The following is a 19,710-nucleotide window of genomic DNA, read 5'->3' on the forward strand; positions in this document are numbered from 1 at the left end:
GATCACATTATTCATTTACATTTTACCACATTGTGCAGCCCTTCTGTCAAGACAGATTTCCAAGTTGAAAAACTTCTTCACTGGTACGTTGTGACAAATGAAATAGTTAGAGCATTAGGTGATTTCTTTTAATGACAAGTCAGGTTTTGTACCGGAGCATGTGCAGGCCCTCAGGTCCTCTAATGGCCGCTGGGCGTCTCTTTGATGCCTGCATGTCAGCGTCAAAAACAAGGCAGACTGCTGAAGGAGGAGAAGACGAGGAGGAGGAGAAGAATTTCATTTTGAAGTGGCTGAAGGTGCAGGAGAAGGGGCTGAGGGTGGGAGGTATGTGTATGTGGGGTCTTTTCAGCAGCTTGACAGTGCAATTACAACATTTCAACTGATCTCTCCCCCCTGAAGTTGAGATAACATCAGCCAGTTATGGTAATTGTCCTGCCTGTTCATTATCCCACTACCCTACACAAAGAGAGGATGCATGTTTATTAAAAGGCCCAGAGAGGGACGTTTATATAAGCTCAGCACACCCAGTGAGACTGCCCTTTAGTTTACCAGCCAACGAGTCCCAAGTTGAGCCCTTAAAGGGATAGTTCAGATTATTTGGAGTGAGGTTGTGTGAGATATTTATCCATAGTCGGAGTATTACCTACAGTAGGCAGTCAGCACACCCCAGGAGCAGGAGTACTGATAGAGAGTGCTAAACAATGAACTGCTGTGGACAGACTGCACCGCTGGATTTGCTGGTGTACCACTGCCTCAGCCACAGTGTGAGTTTGAGTTAGTTTGTTTGGGTTATTGTGCCTAAAGCCTTGATATGACGTTCACTTGCACATGCACACCGTCACACCACACACACCCAATTCAGACACTGAGACGTGAACATGGCTTCAAGCTGAGGATCTACTGTGAAGATTTAGGCTAAAAACATTTTGTAAATGACGTCTTTCCAGTCAACATGGCATGTTTGAGTGCTAGGAGACTTGGTTTACACCAGATTAACAGCATTTTATATTTGAAAACTGGTCACCAGAGATTCTGCAACACTGTTTTCCACTGAATCTCCAGCAGTTTCATCACGGTAAGGATTTTACAGCACTCTCACAACAAGGAGAATAAAAGCATGAGCTTCTCAAATCATGGAGGGCCAAAACAAGGGGAGCTTAGGCCCCAAATTTGGTGGCCCTGTTTTAAAGCTTATGCTTGGAGGTGGAGAAGCTCAAACCTCCAGCAGCATCATGCCTCAGGTCCAAGATGCTACACCGGGTGTCATCAGCCACATGATTCTTAAGACCTTCAGGAAATAGATGGATAAACGTGAGAGTGTGTGTGAAGGGAGGTGGGGGGGTTGGGGTACATTACAGAATGAGTCCTTAAAAAACAGATTGAGGGCTTTGTCATTCCTATGTGACGTGCCACTCAGTCTCCTGTAAGTGCTCGTTCTCACGCAATTACAGGTGAGTCATTATGCAGCAGGTCTATTGACACTGCTCGACTAATTGACTGGGCGAAGTCTTCAAAAAGCTTTTTATTTGGACGTTCCACCGTAAAAGCCGAGTGTTTATAGACAGTAAACCTCCCTGCAGGAACAAAGGAAGATGATCCTCTCTTGCATTGCCCTGTTTGAGTGGGTGCACTCCATACCTCTATCTACTGAAATCTGCCTTTCTTTTCTCTGCCAGATGTTAGACATCTGAACGTGTGTGTGTGTGTCTGTAAATCAGGCTTTCAGGTAAGTCATGTGACACAAAAACACATTAGAAACATCTTTACTTATGAAAATTGGATTTTTGTGTGTCAGTAAACTTAAAGGGGTAGTTCAGTTTTTGACATGAGGTGACTGTAAATCCTTGTAGCTTATGGCTACGCTTTAAAAAAAAAGCAAAAAAAAAAAAAAAAAGCTCATTGGAGGCATGATATATGACCGGGCAAAAAAAAAGTAGTTCAAACTCTCTGAGAGACCTGACAGAAGAATAAAACAGCAGAAAGAAAATAAAGTTTTATTTCTCAACATGTTGTATCTTCAAATATTTTGTTTTATGGTTTTCCTAGCTCATTTTTGTGTGATGTTTTGCTGACTGACTGGGAAATCTTTGGTGAAAAGATCCACACTATTCCTTTAATGTGTTAAGTAGTGCTTCTAGGTCTCTCTTCCTTTAGATCTCGCTGTCTTTCACACCTTAATGTGAAAGTTTTGTGTCAAAGTTTTGGCTTTCCTCTCACCCATAACCCATTTGTCACAGTGTCTAAATTGGAAAACTTCTTGCTGTCTATCATTTTGCACATCCAACCGCATAACGCCTCTGTCATCTTCTTATTTACCTTGTCATGTGACTTTATGAGCATGAAATAGTGATTTCACTGAGCCTGAATGTAGTCTCTGAGCTCTGTTTTTACATCAAAATTAGAGTGTATATGCAGGTTTCTTAAACATTGGTGGGTAACTTGCTAAAAATAGGTGATTAATCCTTTTCCATTGCCAGAAGACAAGTTTGTCATTTTGTTCTTTCTGTGTCATGTTTTTTGTCATTGGAAAACAGGGTTAGGGAACAGTAGAAAGCAGCCTGGAGGACAGTTACGGTGGTTATTTTTTAATATCTTTTACTTTAGTCTCTCTTTCAAACTCTGTGCCGACTAATCGGAAACTAATCAATGTTCGAGTGCTGCTTGATTGGAGACGGATGGATGCAACAAAGAGCTGCAGAAGTTATCAGTGGAGTCGAGAAAACTTCATAGCATCGCACTGGAAAAGGGGAGAAAATTCACTTCCATCCATGCCAGTCAGAGCAGGGTTCAATAAATACTCAAGACTACTGCAGACTCATTTGACAAGGGAATAAATGTTTTGATCAGTGTGATCAATAAATTGTGATGCTGAGCAAGAGCACGGTGCAGGCTCTTCTTTTCTCAAGACTGAAGGGAAACTGCCAACACACCTGTATCTGAGATAGTTGGATGAGTTTTCTCCTTTGAAAAAAAGGCTAAAGATCAAAAGAGACAGAACAGTAGTTTAGTCTGCAGAGACCAAGCTGAGTATCCTGAAATATTTATTATTATTATATCCATTCACTGCAGATCCTGAGCAGAAAATGGTGATAAGGCACCATTGTGTTGCTTGCCAAAGTTTTGAGATACCCACACAACAAGTTCCAAGAAAACTGTCCAGAGACAGGTGCTGGGATTATTCTGGGCATTGTTTCTGCTGTTCGTGAATTTTTTTGAAATATAATTTTCAAACACCACAAAGGAAATTCTGCTCACATTCATCATATTAGGGTGGCGGCAGAAGTTCTGAACAGCAGTGGAGATCTAAAAACCTCTGCAAGTAAAACCAAAACTGCCGGCAGGGCTGATACCACAAGAGGTAAAAATATCTTTTGTGGTTTGGGTGAACTGACCCGTAAAGACAAACAACACAGCAGTGATACTGTTATGTACAAGTACAAGTGTTTATGGCTGGTGTATTGAGGTTTGGATGCGTCATGCTGTGCTGAGCTGCAGTCCCACACTGGAAATAGTTAGTGGATGCTCTCTTGTTCGTCTCTCTCTGTGTTCAGTGGAGAATCAGGAGGGGCTGTTGTGATGATAGCTCATGTCAGAGCTGCTCGAGGTCGCGGCCTCTTGTTTCACTCTCCCACTCATACTTCCACACACATGCATACACACGCATTCTTTCTTATACCCTTTTTTCAGGGTATATCGTTTTTACACAAAGACGCGCACACACTGACACACAGGTCTGAAACCTTAGACCCGTCCCGCTGTCCATCTGTAGGGGTTATCTGTGTGACACCTCCTCTCACCCCTGTCTGTGGCTCATCTCCACTCATCACACACACCTCGGCGCTGGCACATGGCAGCCGGGACGCTGCGCGGTGCATTTAAGGGGATAAGGCTGTCATCGATGGAATACTTTGACCTCGGGGTCACCACTGGCACACACACACACACACAAACACACACACACACACACAGGCACCTGGTGTGTACAGTGCAGGTTGTAATAGTGTATCAGTAGAGGAGAACTTTACTCTTCAGGGTTCAGACACAGGTGAAGAACGTTCCTTTAGTGCTTAAACAATTTAGAAAACTAATTTACTTTATCATTTTTTAACAAATGATTAAAACTTCTTATAAAATCAACAGCTTTGACACACACAGGCTTGCAAAAAATATAATTTGCTCAGTACAATTCGATGCTGCCTTAATGGAAGTATGGTGTCCAAAAACTACATGTCCCAGAGTGCATCCTGATGTTGTTATCCGCACTGAAGGTGTCTAGCCGCTAGAAGTTTGTATCTGCTAGATAACATCTCAGTATCATATAGCTGTTGGTGAAGAGAGATGGCAAGTTAATGAGATGTAAAAGCGAATACATGTTTGTGTTTAATAGAGACAAGTTGGTATGTCTTCTTCGTAACAAGTGGCAGTGGCAAGGGAATATAATTTACAGTGGTACTTTGACAATAAAACATGGTACCAATTATGCTAATCTTAGCCACCAAGAAAAGCAACAAAAAGTAAAAGAATTAAAGGGCAGCTCGTGTTCAACAGAATGTGTCCACGAAAGTTACAGCAAAAATGATGCAGCAGTGAAAGCCAGTTTTATTGTGGCTGAAGAAATTCCCCCAGTCGTGCTTTTCAGAGGGTGTATTTTTGAAGCAGTGTGTGCTGAAAGTATGTGAACAAGTGTGTCCTAACCCGTTTTTTTTAAATAAATATGTAATACGCTGCTTCTTCAGGTGACTTATTCACATTAAGGTCAAAAAACAAAACAAAACTGTTGTTGCTAGTCGAAAGAGGCAAATTAAAAACACTGATTTTGATTGACAGTTGTTAGGGTTTTGGTCATTCCCACCCTCTTCCTTTAGCTAGAGTGTGTGTATGTGCACGCATGTGTGTGTGTCTGTGTTTGTGTGTGTGTGTGCTTGCCTTCACATGCGCACTTAAGTGCATGTGCACGGTTATAAATGTGCGGTGGCTTGCTGCGTCAGGCTGTTAGCACCCCCGGTGTCTGTCAGTTGAGTTAGAAGAAAAACAATGACGGCCTCTCACAGAAAGCTTAATAACAGTAATTGCTGCCCGAGTGATTAGAAAGAGTATCAGATATTTCCATCCTGACAACTGTTCCCAAACAAAGCATACAGGAACGGAGGGTCGGGGGCCACGGAGTGTGTGAGTGTGTGTGAGTGTGTGTGTAGTGGGGGTTACATACTGACTGTGTGATTAAACCCCTTCAACACTCGTTTCTCTCACCAAACCTCCCCGACTGGGATGGGATCGCAGTGGAAATTTCCACTTGTCGAAGAAACGACCTGCGGGTTTAAAATTTGGTGTCAAGTGCCAGTGTCGCTGTGTGGACGGAATGCTTCTTTTGTGGGCGAGTCTCTGGTGTAATTTCGGGCAGGGCAGGGTGTCCCTGCAGTAGGCCTTTCTTCCTCGGGCCCTTTGCAGTTTCATTAGATACGGCTAATGAAAAGATGGCTGCTGGACAGCCCGGCCCCCCGACGCTCCTCTGGCCTGTATTTAGAGCCCCCGCCTCGCATCTCACTCTGAACAGGTGTGCTGGCTGGCCCTCCAGCACTGCACTGAAAACACTTTTCATCCTCAGCTTTTCTTTAACAGGCTACTTAGTCAGTTCATTTTAGATTATTTTCAGTTAGAGCAACATACTTACTTATATTAAAATGTTTTCTTTTATTGGTGCACTTTGCTTAAACTAGCCATCTAAAAAGCATCACGCTCAAACTGTGATACAAATATTCTGTTACTCCTCTCTTTAAAACATGTTGCTCGAAGTTTAGTTGGGCATAAATGTTACATCTTAGGCTAATAGTTTATTTTGGATTATGCCTGCTATCCTATATAATGATTTTAGCCAGTGTCCCATCAATTGTGCTTCATTTGTGCTATTTTAAATGTATTAATGTCTTTGTGCTGCCACTCTAAATGAGTTTTCATTGTTCTCTACTTGAACTGTTAATTGTTTTGAGATGTTGTTCAGTCTGGGCTGGTTGGATGGTTAACCACGTCAGCCTGTTGGTATAAGTATGGGTGCGGTAACTATTTCTAAACCTGATGAAGATCCAACTGTCATCAAAACATTATCTATTTAAGTAAATTTGTGGTTTTGAAATCTCTTTTCATTATGAGTGTAAGCACTTTTCCATGAGGCAGCATTCACACACACACACACACAAAATCTACTGAAATATATCGATAGTCATTTCACAAGTTCTTTTTCTTAATTCGTATGAATATTTATTGCCCTGCAGACAGTTTGTTTTTTTGCGTCTAGTAAAAACAAGTGGCAACATTAAGTGTCACATATTCTTCTCACATCCTTGTCTTTATTTACACATATGGCAGGAAATTAAAGACAGTGAGTAAAGCGAGTATCCCTCATTTAACAATCTGCACCACTCTGAAGCCTCTGGCAAACTGAGACGTTGTAAAAAAGCCTCCTGTAATTAGACAAAGCTGTTTATGCACAACTGCTCCATCTCATTCCCCCCCATTCGCCTCCCTATGAAGCACTAATTTGCCTTTCAGCATGATAATAGTTGATATACAGTATGGTGTCATCTGGTGACAGCTCATTGTTTTGCTCTAGTTAGTTACAGAAGCCCGTTTCAGCTACTGGTGGCTTCTCTCTTTTCAGGTGCATAAATATCTGAGAAGAAGCGAGCTGGTGTTTGGCTGGAGCGCGGCCGAAGTTAGATCTCAGTGTTTATTTGCTAACAGACTCCCTCTGTGTTCATACGCTGACCCTTTGTGTGGCTCTCTGAGAGGCAGGTGGATTGTGCCTCTGGCTTGCGAGCTACAGTTTGAAAGCAACAACGTGAAACCCGAGCCGTAACGCGACCCCGAGGCAATTAGGCCCACAATGAGGACGTTTTTTTTGCATTCACCCCTTTTGTGTTGCTAAATACTATTTAAGAGCAAATAAAAATGAGGAACCTTGGGTAGCTTTGGCAAAGCGGGCAAGGAAAATGTACAAGCAGGTAGCAAATCGGCAACAGATTAAGTTTTTGTGCCTGAGAGATAGCTGCTTGTTGGACATAAATTGAGGGAGTTGCTCCTTTGAAGTCACTCTGCCTTGTTGCTCATGTTGCTTTAAGTGTGTAGAAGCATTGAAATAATGTGTGGAACACAAGACAATGTATGATGATTGAAGAGGAGCAGATAACAGGACAATTTTTGGGTCAGGAAAACACGACATGGGAGAAACTTGATGTTAATATATTAACATAAGCTTTTATTAAACTCACCAGTTTTGCTGATGCTGGTCTTCTTTCTAGCTGCCACAGGAATATTTTCATATTTCTTCATGTCTTCATTTACAGTTTGATTATTTACAGTTTACTGGCAACACAAAACTTCCAAATGTGGCCAGCTACACTATCGCAGAGAGCTGAACAAAGTTAAGGCCAGCTCAACTTTTATTTGTAGGGTGTTATGCCCGACACACAGTGATACAGTGTTGGACATCAGTCTCTGGATTCATGTTGCCAGCTCCCACTAAAAATGACTTGTAGCCTGATCTTGTGTTTCCAGTAGTCCAAACATACCATTAGTCTAAACACTTAGGTAAGGACACAACCTAAGACCTTTTCAAAAGAGAAGTCATTCATGCGGCAATCACCCAGGCAGAGCAACAAGCAAATGCGATCCCGTCAAAGTTTCGCATCCGTGCTCATCTCATGCACTTGCCTGCCTGTGGCCAGAGTTGAACTTTTCTGAACTTTTTACTACACAACAAGCAACAACAGCGGATTAGAGACTGACTCTCGCTGATAGGGACATAAACAGGAGGTCTTTTGAATGGCAAAGCATTGGGACAAGACTGAATATATCTGATGTATCATAGCAGGGGCTCTGGGAGACAACAGTGCACTGAAGCAGTTTTCCTGGTTACTTCGAGTGCCTGGCGTTTACTTGTCAAACTGTGTGTCTGCCTGGCTATTCACGTGAGAAGCACAGTGAGATCCTGTGGATCCCAGTGGGTATGCAGGTGTAGTGTCGCCCCCTGTCTGACAAGGCCATTATGTAACATGGAGAAATATTTTGCTTAGGGGTACAAACTTAATTTTGAAACTTGGCATAAATCACAATTACAGAAAGTAACCTGTGGGGTTCCCCAGGGCTCAGTGCTGGGATCACTGCTGTTCATATTATACATTGATATCATTTGTGAGGTATGGATGATCAGAGGGGGGAACTAGCAAAGTAAGAACAGAGGACAGGATGTGTAGGTTGATTTTGATTTGTGTTGTTTATTTTATTCTCTGTTTTCATTTGTGATTCAATTTGAAGCAGGAATCCTCGAGCATTTTGGATAATTTATTAATGAAATTTTAAAGAGGGTAGGGCTTCTTAAGTATTCACTTCTTCCTGCTCATTTTCAGACATTAATTATTTATTTCTGTTGAGCGTTTGCTGTGAAGTTCATTTGTTACTTTTGTTTGGGTGTTTTTTCAAACTCTTATATTCTATTCTACAATCTAATCTAATCTAGAAACAGGGAGGGGATTTGGGTGGCGTGGACAGGATTGGAGGATGTAAGACTAATAGGAGTCTATTTAGCAACGCAGGCCCTTTCCCATGTCTCTAGACAGACTGTGGAAGCGGGAAAGGTGCAACAGGGGCTGGAAGAGGGCTCCTTCCCTCCTCCTTCCTTCTCTCCCTCCTCCCTTCCGTTGCTATATACCCGTCTCTGAATGGAGTGTGTCTACCGGATCTGCCCAGGATGAAATGTCATATCTTAGACTGATCCTTATCTCTTAATCGCTTCCTTTGTCTCCCATGATTCCCCAGACCCTCCCTGACTTCCCTCCTCGGACATGGCCCTTTGATGTGTCAGCCACGGTTAGGGACGCTGGGGGTGGGATATTTGTGGTGTGCGCATGCATGTGTGTGTTTTAAAGTGGCGGTCTGGTTCTGCTCTGAACTAACAAGAGCCCCAGAGGTTATCAAGATTCGATGGTGGAGGGACCACTGGAAAGGGTTGGTTCTTTACGTCTCTTGTGGCTTTGCGATGAGATGGTGTGTGTTGTTGCATGCATATGTGTGTGTGTGTATGTTCCTGTGTATGTGCTGGAGGGCAGGAGTAATGTGTAACATAGACAGTAATGTGTCCCTGTGTGTGTGTTTGTGCGTTTATGTATGACTCTACTTTGGGTAAAATCGTAAGCTGGTGACACATCAGCTTCATAAACTTTCTCCAGGGCCACAAGCAGATGTTTGCATGGGTCACAGACAGCTAAATGTGAAACAAATGTTTTAAATGTCAAGGAAAGACTATACACTAACAAATTTAAAAAAAGGTAGGTATTACTAAGTATTGCAGACATTGTAAAGAAGTTGCACAGGATATTTTTTATCCAGTATAAAATAGGCAGGTAAGACTTTTTACCACAATTTCAATCATATTTAGCGATGCCGGGAGCATGGATTTATGGATGGTAAGGTTAGTCTGGTGATTAGTCAGTCAGTCCGCCCACCATTTTGGTCCAGATTGTCACAACTGTTGGATGTATTTACATGATATTTTGTGCAGACAAATGATCCCTGGAGGATGAGTTTGGTAATCCCCTGATTGAGCACCATTACTAGCTTACCAGTCATCAAAAACAGGAAGATAAAACATCTTTCATCCAATTAGATGATGCATAAAATGGTATGCTTGTGTGATTTGAATGGTGTTCACACCAGAAATGAACCGCTCCAGAGTTCACTTGACAACAATCCAAGCCCACCCCTTCGAGACGGAACAGAGAGCAGTTGTTTGGTCTGCGCCAGAGTTCGAGTCCAGTGTTTGCACCAACCAAAACCAACTGCACCAAGGGGGTAAACACTCCGAGGTTTAGTTCAGCTGAGCTAAATAAGTGTGTACATTTCCACAAAAGCCAAGATGTTCATTAAACCCTCTTTGGCTAAACAGAAGAAACATATCTTGTACAGACTGTGTCAAAAAAAAAGTCTCCAGATAAGGTAAATTCAACATTGTAAGGCCCCTGAAAACACATCCAGTGTTAGCTTTAGCCTTGACCTGATGCCACTTCTGTTCTTGCTGTAATGTCAGATGTCTTGGGCTCATTAACTTCCAAATAGTTCTTTGCTGTATATTTGATTTCACTGGGTGAGCAGGAATTTTAGACTTGAGATAAAAAAAGACAAAACATTGTTCAGTTCCCCAAACAGACAACTGCAGCTGATCTAACAGATACAGCAGGTTTAATATTTTTGCCCTCCCTGCTCCCTGCAGTTGGCCCTGATAAAGACATATTTATATGCAGGTTTAAATAATTCAAGAAAAGGAAAGCTAGAGCAGCCTGTAGTTTAATCTAACACACAATAGATCTAACATTTTTGACCTTGCCACCTCCAGTTGACTCAGACGTCACAGCTCTAATGAACTTTTATCGTTTATCTGGAAGGTAATTCCACAACAAACAGCGACAGTGACCTGTAGCAGTCGCTCATGTAGCTCAGTATTCAATATCTTGGCCCAATTCACTGAAACAATTATTGAAGATGGAGTTAACTTGAAAACATGTTTTGAATAACACATGGGAGTGTTTTATGACTGTTGTCATTACTTTGTTATTAAATGCAAAGTTGACATTGTTTTAGATGTCTTTATTATGACAACTTGATAACAACCAGGAGACCATAACCTGTCATAAACATGCCATAGCTGACCCAATTACCAAACTTAGGAAACTATTTATTTATGACATTGTACAGTCATGTGGTTGGCTTTGACACTGGCTGTCATGTCTCCACTACAGTGATGCAGTTTTGGACTTGTCATAAAGATAGTTCAGTTTTATTACACTGAACACGGCCGGACCGGGACTGAACATAGCCTCTAGCTGTGTCAGCCAATAGAACGGCTAGCTGCATGGCTAACTAGCTAACACCAGTTAACAGCAATTTGCAATGAGCTTGCTTTAGCAAACAAGTAGCTGCCTGTCCATCAGGTAACACTGTAAATCCCCCTGGTACTGTACTCTGTAATCAAACTAGCCTTATAACATTAATGACATCTTTATGACAGGACCAAATGGTACCACTTTAGCTGAGGAAAATATTCATGACACAATTATAAAGCATTTAACAATGTAATGGCATTGACAGGTTATGTTTTCTTGTTTAATGCAATGCTGTCATCATAAAGACATCTCAACCAATGTCAATTTTGCATTAAATAATGACATAACCTATAATGACAGCATTCATTCATAAAGACTCCTTCATATCAATGACAGGTGTCATGTCATAGTTATGATAGTGTCATATCAGTCTTTGTGTAAAGTTTCAGGCATATTTTGTTGGTGTAAAAAACTTGGATGGACATCAGACCTCTCCAAAAACAAAGCCAAAACATCTTGATTGCCCCCTGGTGGCTGGTTGCAGTACAGATTATAAACCTGCCCACCATTTTAATAGACTGGACATAGGCCAAACTAAAACATCAAAGTACATGTCACATACATTTTCCCCAAAGATTGTTTCTTTCTTATCAGGCTGATTTGTGTGGACATCAGTGGACATCACCAGTGCAAGGTGGCAATACTCGTATCTGGAATTGTTTGGATTTTTTTTTTGTACAAGAAGTAGAGTGGTGTACACCTTTAGTCATTTTAATGGTGTTATCCAAGATAGAATCAAACAAATTCTTTGAAGAACAAACAGTAGAAAGACATTTGGGTTCTATAACTGCAGATTGCAGTAGAGCAGTATAGTAAAACTAGCGAAAGGAGGGAAAGATAGTCAGAAATTTTGACTGGGGGGGTCAGAAGGGCATCAGATAAGCTCTTTCAAATTACATAGTACAGGTAGTTTGTACAGAACAGTACTTATAAACAGTAATTACAAAATGTATGAGTTCAGTCCTCTCAGTTGGTCAGTATAAAGGAATCAGGTAAGTGTCCCGAGAGAGGAATGAAATGGAAAAAAAAATAGGCAGAGGGAGTACAGCCAGACCTTTTGGGTTTCATTTGGTGTGTCTGGAGGATTCCTCCTCCAGGATCGTCAAAAATGTCCTACTGTTGCTTTCCCAGATCTCCAGCGGGAAGGTGTGTGTTTGCGTGTGTGTTACTTGTGTGTGACAGAGCAAGAGAGCAAAGGAGACGGACCGTGAGAAAAAGAGACAGACAGACAGAGACAGGCAGAGCTTGTTTGAAAGGGCTCGTATCTTCCAACACATCTTCGAGCAGATATAAGCAGTCACATCTTTAACCATGTGACTGTGTACGAGTGTGTATCCTATCACAGCTCATTGTTGTCTGTTTGGCTCATTTCACCGATCCAACATCCGGAGGCTCATTCTTTGGTCCCTAAAGGAATCTCGGGCTGAAGCCAGGGGGTGATGGGGGCACATTGTCTGCACCCTCTGGTGGCAGGATGTAACAGCACAACCTGCCCTTTTGTGTGTGTGTGTGTGTCACTGCGTGCGCACAAAGGGTGTTTGTGCGTCTACGTGTTAGTCTGGTGTCGTTAAAAGAACGTGCTTCCTCAGGTGAGAGCACAATGCTGTATGTTTGTGTGGGGAGGCCACCCAGCATCAGCTGCGTATCCTGACAAAGATAGGGAGACCTGGCTTACAATTAGAGGTTTTTACTTTAGCCAAAAGCAACATTGTTCATTTCAGTGAAAGAGTGGCGGGGCCCTCACTGGGTCCTGACTGAGCCACCTGGAGATGAAGGAGGGCGGAGGCCAGTGGAAAGTAGAGAGAAGAATAACAGCATTAGTGTCAGAAAGAAAATGTCACCATAGGACCAGATTCACCAGCGTGTACACTGTAAAACACTGGCGTTCAGTGGAATCAACTTTGCTTATTGTAAATACAATCGTTATATTTGTTCAAGTTAATTAAACTTTAAGTGTCTTATAATTATTTTGAGAACAGTTCAAAAGAGTTCTCATTAAATTAAGTTTTTACTTCCCAGCATACATTGTTTGAGAGTTAAAACTCTCCTCTGACCTTTATTTTTTATAGTTTGAGGACAAGTTTTGATGGAAAGTTGGTGTGTGTTTCTAATACACTTTAAGATAAGTCATGGTTGTTTGTTTTCACAATAACAGATACTGTGAACCATGATGAAGGGTAGTGTTGAATTCTTTAAAAGTAATAAATTCATTGCGAGCAAGTTCACACATTGTCTTTGTGTCAATGCTGGAACAACAGGAGCAGCTGCAGCTGTAAGTTCTTTGTGTGAAATGAAGAACAGACTCTTCAAACTGAGAAAATGTGAAAGGAAATCAAAGTTGTTGTTGGTTATAATATCTGAAGCTTACTGATCATATTTCCTCAAATACAACAGAATTTATATACGTTTATTTGTCTTGAAAACTTTATTTGCTTTTATCATTGCGAAATTACCCGAACTTGTCTTTTCAAATTCAGTCAGTTTATAAGGTTTTAAGTTTTTGAGGTTGCCTTTAAACTAACCTTTTAAAGTTTATTTTCTATAGTGTTCTTATTTTTTCCCATCTCTGTGTTTAAAATCTTGCATGTCTGCTCTTTTTCAATTGGAAAAAACATAAAATTACATGTTTTAGGTCCACCCTAAACCAGGCCTGCATCAAAACAAACATACAAAACTTATGGATCCTTTTATAACACTTATTCATAATAGAGTTTGGGGGTCACGCAAATTATGGACTTTTCCCAGGAGAAACAACAAAATGGAGATGGGCGTCAAATGTTATGGAATCATTAAGAAATTACTTAAACTTGTCTTGTTAAATTCAGCCAACTTAAAATTTGAAGGCAGTCTGGACAGTAACTTTTTAAAGTTAAAGCAAATACTTTATTTTACAGTGTACCAGTAAGGCTATTATTATCGTCTCGTATGCAGCCTGGGGTTTTCAAACCCTGGGTGGATTTTTTTAAATGACGGAGCAGCATTGTTTCAGGCGCTGGTGTATCTGTGTGTATTTGCACATCCAAGCTGGTGTAGAGAGAAAATAAGCCAGCACTTTTCCCCAGATTTAGGTCTAAGCTTGAATAAACTCTGACACTCCCTCCTTTATGAGTGATTGTCAAGAGGCTGTTTGTTGCTCTTGGCATGAACATACACAACTGTATACATTTAGCGGTGGACATTTGGGGCATTCAAGAGTGAGATCATTAACATATGGGCTGAGCAGTTAAAGCCTACAGCCATGAGCCCTGGGGGACGGCCTGGCTGTGTAAGTGAATACTGATCATATACTTGAGATATTATTACCTCTCCCTCTGTGTGGAAAAAGCTTGTTCACTAAGCACTTAAACTGAGCAGGTGGTGGACAAGCAAACAAATCAAGAACATGCATTTGTATGATTAGGACCTTTTTCCTGAGAAAATAAAAGAAAAACCTCAGGCTCTGTCCCAAGAACCTGAACTTGATTGTTGCTTGAATTATTGGATTTCATGGCCCGGATTCCTGCTGATAAATTTGACTTCTAATAATATCTTTTATTGAAACTTTTTTCTGTGTGCATCTGTCTTTGATCATGACTTTTATCTGTGCAATATTGCAAAACCTCCCGAGTTGGCCCACCGTTATGTTCTCAAAATTAACCTTTTTTTAAAGCTCTTTGTTACCAGTTTGTAACCCAAAGACCAGGGGTGGAGGTAACGAATTACAACTACTCACTAGCGCTGGGGCGATTTGTTGGCATACTTTACGTCACTGATTACAGAAATATGTTGATTTACATAACAATTTTGCATTGACGCACTGCAATGACCTGCTGCGTTTGGAGAACGAGCTGCAGCACTTTAAGTAAAAGCACTGGAGCTCTCTGTTAAGAAACAACCGCAGCCAGACAGCACCATCCTGTCTAATATTCGTCATACCTAAGCACAACATATTTGAAAAATCAACAGGCAGAACGTCTTGCTGTTAGCATAGTCACTTGTAATTGATTTTCTAAATTTTTCTTCATCTGCCCCATTTCTGCACCACTGCTGTTAAAGTTACACCATGTGCAATCTAACATCGTAATGTGGCTGTTCTATTTTCTGTGACCATGTATGAGTGAGAAAATTGCTGCAACTAATGTTACAGTCTGTAAATTGTATAAAATTGTAAAAGTAAAAGTAATCATTATGTGCTGCCTTAAGTTCCTTTAGGGCACTGATTGAACTAAACCAGTACCAAGTAGTATCAAAACATCTCCAGTCAAACAATACCTGCATTCAATATTTTTTGTGCCCAGATTAGAAAAAAATACCTATCAACACAAGCGTTCTTTATAAGTAAGTACCTTCAGAAAAAGGTATCAAATTATGTACTCCAGTGCCACTGGTATTACTTCAAGTGTACTGGTACTGGTATTTTGATTTTTTAAACAATCCCCAGCCCTGCTACTTATGAATATTTTTTAAACCCTGTGTTTCAACTCTTACTTATGTATACCCAAGCCTTGTATCTGTATCTTTGCAGCTAATAAGGCTATCTGATTGTAAACAGGCCAGTGAAAACCACATATGGACACAGCAGGCGCAGGTTTGGAGAGGTGACCGAGACCACTGAGCAGAACAGCACAGGAGTTTGGAGCAATTTATCCTGAAAATTTGGGCAGAAAGCCCTTTTGATTAAACATCTTCTAGTGATAATGCATTAAACACCAATGGTTAAAAAGTAACTAATACTATGAGAAGAATACTTGAGTACCAGTTCAGTAGTGTAACAGTGCTTCTACTTGAATTCAGATTTTCAGTACTTAATTCACCACTTCCAAAGACTCACAAGGGAGGAAAAACTGTGAAGACAAACAATTAAACATTTCAGCCAGTAATAAAAAAGGAGAGGAAGAGTCACACCAAACAAACAAACCCGTTGCCTTGGTAATGGACAAAGCCCCTGCTGAGGTGGTGCACATGGGCGGTATCAGAGGTGTGAGTTGGAATAGTTGACAGACGCGAGTTGAGGGAGATAAACATTTTATTTTGTTTTGGTTCAATGTCCTGCAACAATCTGAGAAAAAGGTAGAGAAGAAGAACAGCGTCCTAATGAAAACCAGGCTGTCCCAGGGGATGGAGGGGCTTTCCAAAACACTCACATTCATTTGTCCTTTACCTTTGGGAGACATGTTGCAGTGTGTAGCTGGTTCACACAAGCTCCTGCCACATGTTGGCCTTTCTGGTGCTTGTTGCCACGTACCTGCCATCCAAAAGATTTTAATGATATATGAGTGAAAGTGGAGCTGAAAGATGGAAGTTCTGGCCGTGGTGTGAGTTTACTTTAAAGGGGCCAGGTAGAAAACATGGCGACAGTTTTGGCGTTGGATGGGACAGACGCATGACTAAGGCACTCTGTTTGACTGGTCAACACGTGGTGTGTGTGTTTGCATCTGTGTGTGTGTTTGTGTGAGGCTCATGGCCACAGCCGTGCCCGGAAAGGCTTGGAGCACAACCAGTCATTAGGAAGTCAGGCCGTCTGGAGTGCATTATGGGCTGGGTACTGTAACTCTTACAAGCACAGGCTGCTATCAAATCAGGGATGAGGGCAAGAAGGAGGGAATGAGAGACTAGAAGGAAAAAAATCATCACCTGTGTCAGATAATAGATGCAAATAACTTTAGTGGTTTCCTTTAACTTGCTTGTGTGTCATAAGGGACAAAATTACAAATTCAAAGCAGGATAAATCTAATTTTACAAGTTGGTTGGCTCAGGTCTGGTTAAAATGCAGGTGACAGCTTGGAAAAAGAGGAAAAGGATGGAATGGATGAGGATTTAATGGGAGAGGCAAGGAAAAAATGAGGAGAGCTGAAAAGCACAATGGCCAGCAGAAGCTTGTTAAAGTGTTTCAGCCATTTAAAGAAAGGGGAAAGCACTGCAGGGATGGATGGACAGATGTTGTTTGGGCATAAGGATATAAGACAATGTCCAAACGGATTCAGTGTTGCGATGTTAACCACAGCTGAAGTTTTGACTGCAGTTTTCAACAATTTGACAGGTTTTGGTTCCACAAGTCAAATTACTGCTTACATTGGTTTAAGTGTCATCAAATGGACATGATTCACTCCCGACCATACAAAGAGAGTCAAACTGAAAGGAAAAGTAAGGGGAAGATGCCCACAGTAACATACAGGCAGGGCAGTTGGATAAAGTAAAAGAAATGAAAGAGGAGTAGAAACGAGAAAGAGCTATCTGAGTAAGACAGATTAGATAAGTAAATATTGAAGACTTTGTTGAATGACACCTGGTGAGTACCTTGAAATCAGTCTTAACCGAAAGTCTTGTCCTAACTCGTCTCTGTGGCTTGGCTAATAAAGTGATGTGCAAATAACAGCACTCAACAAGATGATCAGTGAAGATCTACATCGGACTGGCCTGCAGTACATGGTTGGCGGTACAGTTTTTTTTTTTTTTTTTCCCAGGGCTGTGGGCAGAAACGTTGTAATGCGTGAGCAATGGTGTAGGCTGGATCTGCCATAGCCTGCCACACTTGTACCAAATAGCTATTTGGCAACACTTTCCAGATCATAGCTTGTCATGTTTTCCTGACAATAAAACATTATATACAGGAGACTGGACCTCCCACAATCAGGAGTGACAACCCATTGCTGAAATGTAATGGTACAGGCTGATTTATAGTTGCACGTAGGCTACGTAGTCGTCAACCCAAGTGGCTATTTATACTTGTGTGCTGGTGTGTCTGAATTGCTCTGCAATTACACAGCCAAAATCGTAGTTGGCGATGGAGTTTCTGTGCCACTGTGTTGAACTTCTTTGTGTACTTCAAACAATAGTGACTGAAACTGCGCAGATTATGTTGGAGTTGGAGGTAATAAATGTTGAACAACAGTTTCTGTTATTGGTAGTGTTTGTCACGTGGTGAGGAAGAGTCACACAAATATATGTATTCATGAACGTTCTCACTTCTCCCTGATTTGTACATTCAGCTTATGAAGGAGCAGCCAGAAATGTATAGGTGGAAATGTAATGCTACCAGTTGCAGTCCGCATTGCCATGATGTTTAGTTACATTTCTGGGTAGCTGCACATCAGGCTATGGTGTAGTGTGCGCTGCTTCTGTGTAACTACAGCATAGATTCAACGCAGGTATGTAAAGCACCTTTAAGACCTTTGGGCTGATGGGTAGCCTTGGTGCAGTGTCCGACTATTTGAGGGGCAGGGGCAAAAAAATAAAAAGGGCACCATCTACATGGGGTGGAGCACGAGCGTGCAGAAAATTGTGATGCATTTATAGCTAAACCATTTCAAACCCTTTTCTAGCATTTAGGGCAGCCTGTATGGCACTGCATCACATTTTCTTCACTGGAAGGGCGCCCAAGAAGCCATTTCACCATCTTGTAGGGGGCTTATAGGGGCATCTTTAGGGGAATCCACCAGTGGCTTGGTACAAATACTGTAGATTGCAGCAGGTGACTGTGGCAGAAAATCCCGTGGGTGCAGGTAGTTGTCAGCCTGGTAATACTAGACTAATTCTTCTAAGTTTATTTCAGATTTCCAAGGGGCATTACAAGCAGGCGAAGACTAGAATAATTCTGGATGCAATTTGATGGACCTACACCCAATCAGAGCAATGAAATGAGTGAGCAACAAACACAAGCAGGAAAAAAATGTTGCCTGGTGACAAACTCAAATTGCAGCATAACAGTGCACTAAAATGTATTTCTGAAAACAGGTAATGGAGTAACAGAACCCTGATTCACATTTGATCAGGACTGACTTTTCAAATCTGGACCGTTGATGTCCCTCTGTCAGTCATCGTATCAAAAGCGCCCGATATTAAATAACGGTTATGACTGGCCCAACAAGATCCAGGATGGGTGGAAATCTTAACAGGAGGGTGGGCAGGCATATCTGCCAGAGCAAATGAAATATGAGCTTGCAAATTCATCCAGTTCCCAGGCTAGTAAGTTGTGGTCAATTCATAAGTAGACTTCTGTCAAGCAGTAAGTCGAGAACTTGGCCAAACAGAGTTTTCGGTGTATGCTGCAAACACCAAAACTGTAGGAGTAAGCATGGGAAGTAAGTAGGGGAAACTCCAACATGGTTGGTATCTTCATTGTTGGTTTCATCCACCATTTTGAGTTGGGTGGTAGTAGAAATGTACAATCAATCAATCTGAGTTCATATGGGAAGTCCCTGTGGGAAAACATGTCAAGCTCCATCTCACCCACAACACCCATGCAGCACTGTAACAGTGAATCATATAATGTAGACATATGGAGACTGATTTTAAGATTAAATATAGTTCTGTGGTGACCTTTGGCACTGTTTAGAGAGGCTGGTAATGTAGGCAATCAGCAGGGTAGTTGTGTTTTCAGACTGTTGGAAGAGAGAAGCTTCAATTAACTGAAGGCCTGTAGATACCCATTACTGCAGACATCATTCAAACTCCAGAATGAATCCCTATAAAAGACTCCGTCATACTTATTCATCCAGCACTAGAAGTAAACAAACACCACAGCTGGCAGGTCATAGTTCGCAACCATGGCCATCCCACCAGACCACCAAACTTTTTCAGGTCAACATTTGTGTCCTCTATGTATTGCTCTCTGTCCACGGTGAAAATAGAGTCGCTGTTTGCGTCTGAAAAAAAATCATGTGAGTCATCGCTGTGCATCGCTCAACCACAAAAATACAAACAGATTTTGTTGCTCGGCGAGTTTGGTGAGGAGGCGGTCAGTTGATTTGCAGAGTCGAGCCTCTGCAGAAGGGCAACAAACTGTCAGATTTTGTTGTAG

Source organism: Lutjanus erythropterus, chromosome 18 (assembly GCF_056507025.1).
Source record: "Lutjanus erythropterus isolate fLutEry1 chromosome 18, fLutEry1.hap2, whole genome shotgun sequence".
Classification (NCBI taxonomy): Eukaryota; Metazoa; Chordata; class Actinopteri; order Lutjaniformes; family Lutjanidae; genus Lutjanus; species Lutjanus erythropterus.